The 5,623-nt window shown below is 50.7% G+C and overlaps 1 protein-coding gene across 3 annotated transcripts in view; it reads left to right on the top strand.

The window, feature by feature from the left end:
- Positions 1-4,872: 4,872 nt before the first annotated feature.
- The window catches only part of Klf12 (Kruppel like factor 12), a 403,434-nt gene continuing 402,683 nt past the window's right edge, over positions 4,873-5,623 (top strand). The window contains exon 1 of one of the 3 annotated variants that reach the window (XM_021203306.2): positions 4,873-5,208. The gene's annotated coding sequence lies outside the window, so the exon portion shown is untranslated. Of the gene's footprint in view, positions 5,209-5,238; positions 5,453-5,623 lie in introns of those variants that run through there. The other 2 variants (XM_029541485.1, XM_029541486.1) reach the window with 2 other exon arrangements.

The following is a 5,623-nucleotide window of genomic DNA, read 5'->3' as shown; positions in this document are numbered from 1 at the left end:
CACAGCTCTTATTCTCAATGTATTTTATGTAATAGTGTGCCAACTATAGTTCGTGGAAGCATCAGTGTTCATTTAACAGAGGAATTCGGTAAGAAATTAATAGCCATTGCTGTCTAATTGACCTAGTATGCTTCCCATTGGTTGCCAATGTAAGGATGTGAAAAAAAAGTGTCTCCCCTAAACACATACAGAGAGAGAGAGAGAGAGAGAGAGAGAGAGAGAGAGAGAGAGAGAGAGAGAGAGGAGGGAAGGAGGGGGAGGGAGGGAGGGAGAGATGGGGAGGGACTTACACACTAGTGAATGAGATAGTCTTTGCATTACACCAAAAAACAAAACAAAACAAAACAAAACAAAACAAAACAAAACAAAAGAAAAACGTTCTAAGGAGGAAGAGAATGTTTTTGATGACTGGATAGGCTATACCCACATGTATGTGAGGTGTCATGCAACCATGTTGGGAGGATTTGATAGGAGGAGAGAGGAAAAGCCACTTGGTAAAGGCCTCCCATGGGCTAGACAGTGGTGCCCATCCTCCTTGGGCTGCAAGACAGAATATAAGACAAGAAAGTCCAGAGTTCTTAAGCGCTAGGGTGGTGCACTGAAACCCTTGTGACAACTCCAATTTGGCTTTGTGTATACAGGTATATAAATGTAACTCAGGCTTTGTCTAGGGAAGGGTGGGACAGACCAAACAGAAGAGGGCATAGATGTCCAGAGCTGGGGATGTCAGGAGGGTCTGGAGTTAGCTGGGCATGTTAGGACGAGAGGCCTGAAGAAAGCACGGGAGGAACTTGGAAAAGTGGGTGTCTAATATGTAATGTTGAAACTAGAAAACCCCAAACCTGTGATGACTGTGACAAAATTGTCAAATAACGTTTTTCCCCTCCCAATTTTCAGACAGTTCACCATCCAAATCAAAAACATTCTGTTTAGTACATCATCACATAATATCACCAGCTGTTTCCATTTGTACTAAAGATTCTAAACGTGCCTTTCTCATGCTTGAGCAGAATTCCCCTTTGCTGCACATTATTGCCAAAATATGACATGTGAAAAATATAGGCAGTGAAAGTCTATCTGTTCATATGCATGTCTAGCCCTGGGAAGGAGTATGGTTATTTTTTAAACTTTATTTAGAACTGTGTGAGTCAATGTATTTTCACTTCCAGTTTATTCTAATCTCTCTGCGATGCAATGAAATGGACTCAACTTTCCCAAGTGTGGCACAGAATTAATGTCACATCACCCATGCAGATTTGCTTTCTTTAGTCCAAACGTTTAACTACTTTTAATACACATTGGAGAGAATTTTTACCATATAGAAATTAGGATGTGGTTTAAAGTTTTTTATACTATAAATGATTTCTCTCAACAGCGATAATAATTTTTCATTAAATTATTACTAGCTAAGTATGAAATCTAAAGAGAGTCGGTGGGGGTTGTAGGTAGAGTATCTGCTTTCTTATCATTAAATAAAGCAGCTGTTGGTTTTGCTGTATAATTGATGTTGAGTCACTTATATTATGTGCCTAGGAGGGTTTTTGTACATTTTCTTCTTTTCTGGACATTATGGTATATAAAATTAATTCCATGTGTATAGAGCATGTGTAGTCCAACATAACACCCTTTATCCTTTTTGGCAATTCTTTTTTTTCAAGTTAAAGACCAAGTAAGAAGTAAGTAGAAGGATGGGCCATTATCCTTGGCCCAAAGCATTTACATTTACGGATAAAATTTCATAAATACTTTCAGTCCTGAAATTCTAAGACTCAATAATTTCTCTCTTACTATTCTTTTACATTATCAGAATTGTGCATGCTTGATAATAAGAACGTTGCCATTTTTACTTGTTCTGATTTTCTGTTATCCCTGAAAACACATGGAGTTGAGTAGACAGGTCTAAACAGCAGAAACTCCACCGTCCTCCTCAGGCAGGGCTTTTCCTTGCCTTGCTTCTTCTCTGCACAGTTTAAGTTGTGTACATGTACAGACCCAGACTCTCTCTCTCTCTCTCTCTCTCTCTCTCTCTCTCTCTCTCTCTCTCTCTCACACACACACACACACACACACACACACACACACGACATGCACACACTCGAACGGACATGCACACACACATCATGCACACATAGGACACACTCACAGACACTCCCCCACTTGGCATGCGCACTGCCGTCTCAGTAACATCCATCCCTTTAAAATTCTTTGTTTACTTTTCCACTCTCACCCCTGGTTCTCAGGATTCTCCCTTCCAAACCTGTGTTTTTCTTTTCATCCCCCCCCCCCCCGTCCCCTTATAGCTGGGGAGTTATCATGTTTTACCATTTCTAATTCCCACTTAAAAGTATTCTTTTTTTTTCTTTTTCAAAATGCTGGTAGCAATTTTTTTTGCCCTAATCCTTGATGTATTTCCTTCTTTTAACCACACGTTTTATTCAGACTCTAGATCTTAACCTTGACCTGCCCTTAATTTCCTTCTCCCTCTGGAATGAATTCTTGCAGATCAGTTTCGAACGTCATCGCTTGCCTAACACGCCCAGGGCTGTTGCTATAGGGAGGAGGCATTTTGTTTTCCCGCGCATTGAAGTATTCACTATGTATTGATGATCTACTTCGGCACTCAAGATCTCTGAGAAAGCTGTTAGTACAAGAACTGCCGGGATGACATAATTTCTCTGAGCCTCCTCCCAACCCTGCCTATCCTAGCCCCACCTGCGGGGAAATTTTAGTGATTTCCAGTAGAGGATTTTTTTTTCTTTAAATAATGAACATTTGCCGATACTGTGCAATATTTCAAACTTGAGTTTGCAGCGTTCTTTCTGTCCGGATGCACGGGAGTCGAGAGGGACTTCTTGCCAAGATCAGATCAGGTAGAGGCTCCTGGCTGCCAATTCTTGGAACAGAGACACCCTTGACCCCCATTCTAGCAGTGAACCTTCTAGCCTCTAGGTCCCACTTCCTTCCTGGGGGGGGGGGGGGCGAGTCCCATACCTCCCGGCTCCCACTGCTTTCTCATTTAGAGCTACTTCTCTGGAAGAGCGTGCCGCACACATTTCAGACACTTTCACACTTATCTCATTTGTTCTTCTTCGAAACCTTAACACGGGGACACACTGTCTCTCTCAATCCTTTTTCTCTGAGAAGAGGACTCCGGCCGGCCGCTGATTCATCCTGTCCTGACTAGGTCAGGGCCGCGCCAGTCCTCTTCTGGCTGGACCACCTTTCCCATTCGCCTCCTTCACAAAACGTGGCAAGGGCAGAGCTGGGCCAGCCGGTGCCCCGCCTTTGTTTTCATTAACAGCGCACCTGGGCCTTAAGTGCTCAGCAAATGCCACGCTGCCACACAGATGTAGAAGCTGGCTTTTCCTGGCTCCAATTTGCTCCTTCGCTCTCATTTCCTGTTTCTCGGCCTCCCCAAGGTTTCTCTTCCCACCCCATTCCACTCCGCAGAACTGCAAATTTTTCTCTAACACAAACTTCCCCTTTGAGCCTCCCACCTTCAGGCCGGTTTCCCACGCAGGGAGGGCTCGGAGGCACCGGGTAGGGGTTGTCAGGCCCGGGGAGCTCATCTCCGTTTCGAGAAAGTGGTACCCACAGTGCCCCGACCCTCCAGGACCGCCCGGGGCAAGCCCTACCCCTGCACCCCGCCGGGCCCTTTCCGCTTCCTGCACTGCCCGCCCCCTCCGACCCTCCCGGGAGGCTTGACCTCGAGTCCTCTCAGCGGCGGAGGGAACAGCCGAGCCGCCTCCTCCCTCTCCCCGCCCAGAATCCCGCGAATCCACTGCTCCGTGCGCGCAGGCGGGGCTGCAGGGATGGCGTCCAGCACCGGGCTCCCCTCCGAGGACGGAGCACCGATCTGTCCCTACTCGTGTCCCCGCCGTCCTGGCTGGGGTCCCAGCTCAGCTGGAGCCTCCTGTCCTCTTTCACTGCTTTCCTAAATGGCCAGCTTGCTTAGGCGCCCCGGTGTGCCCGGGTAGCCGAGCGAGGCACACGCCCGAACCTCGCCCCCATTCATCCCGCCAAGGTGAATCTCAGCGAGAGAGGCGCCCCGGCTTCTCCTGCAACGTGCGACGCACTCGAACCCAAACAATGATCCCCCCTCATCTCTAGTACAGTCTCTCTGCCCCCGCCACCCGCGGGGCAGCCCCCGCCGGGACCCCATTGTTGCCCAAGCCGCCGGGCGCCCGGGGGCGGACCCCGCGGACTCCGCCGGCTCCGCCCACACCTTTCCAACTTAGCCGCGGTTGAGCGGCGGGGAGAGCTTGGGCGCGGGCCCCTTCCTCGCTCGCCCCCACCCACCCTGGTTGCTGTGGGGAGTGGGCGAGGGCCACGCGGGCTGGCCTCTTTATTTGTCTCCTAATTCTCTCTCCAAGGCTGCCTAGGCGCGTGGTGACACAAAAGAGGGGGACTTGGTGCCAGCTCAACAAGAGTCTCTCCAGTGAGAGTTGTCATCCCGAGGTTCCTCTCTCCAAGACCCCTAGAATTCCCCCAGGCTGCGGCTATTGGAGCGGCAGGGGCCATGTACTGGTTATTTAGGGTGCCGCAGAGAGGTGGTGCAGGTGACAGGGTGGAGCGGAGAAGGCCCAGGGCCAGGGGCGGGGACAGGGGTGGGGCCGGGTGGGGCGGGGTGGCGGCTCCACGGACCCACCCCCTGCCGCTGGCCAGGCTAGCGAGATGAGGGTTGGGCAGTGGGTGTTGCGTTCTACCTCTGTGATCCGGGAGGGGTTAGTTTCCCACAGGGGATTTCAACCATCACACTCAGAGCCCGCCTCCTAATCCTCCGGCAGAGCGGCTCGGGGCCCCATTTTAAGGCAATAAAGCGACTTAGCGCCTGCTGAGCGAGCCCCTCCCCGCCGCCGCCCCCGCCCTCGGCCCCACCCCGGGGCTCGCCCGCAGCGGCGGGGCTTTGTTTCTGGGGAGGAGGACCCGGAGCTCTTTTGTTTGGGGGTTTGCTGTTTTCAACCCCCCACCCTCCCCACCCCACACACACCCCAACCTCACCCCGCCCTGCCCCACCCCCCGCTCCTCTCGGATTTCCTGAGCTGCGGGCTGCAAAGGGAGGAGAAGCAGCTTCTTGCAACCCCCTCGGCTGGGCCCCGGGGTAATTCGATGCGGGCCTGGCGTGGCTCCCCACGTTAGACCCGGGCTCGCGTCTCGGCAGCCTCCACCCACCGGCCCACCCTACATTTAGCGCATCATGTGATCCGGGTAAGTCATTTGCAAGTACAACAGTTCCCTGGGTTGCCCCCCATTCATTTCCTGAGAACTGCAGAGAGCCGCTGAGAGGCTCTGCTTGTGCGTGTGCGTGTGAGTGTGCGCGGGTGACGCCGTGTGAGTGTGTGTGTGTGCGCGAGTGTGCGCGCGCGCGTGTGAGAGAGAAAGGGCGAGAGAGAGGGGGACTCTTGTGTGAGGGAAAGAAAACAATTTCTCCTGCTCTGCAGCTTCTGTTCAGGTCTGTGCCGATTCCTTTTTTTTTTTTTTTCTAATCAAAATAAACAACCCCCTCCCTTTTTTTTTTTTTTTTTTTTTTGCCATCCCAATTTTTTTTTTATTCTCTTAGAATGTTTTATTTTCCTTCTGTCTGCTTGTCAAGTTAAATCATTTTGGTTGGTCTGTGTTCTTA

This window comes from Mus pahari, chromosome 8 (genome assembly GCF_900095145.1).
Source record: "Mus pahari chromosome 8, PAHARI_EIJ_v1.1, whole genome shotgun sequence".
NCBI lineage: Eukaryota > Metazoa > Chordata > Mammalia > Rodentia > Muridae > Mus > Mus pahari.
The sequence above is the reverse complement of the archived record's forward strand: the minus strand, read 5'-3'. Positions and strand labels throughout refer to the sequence as shown.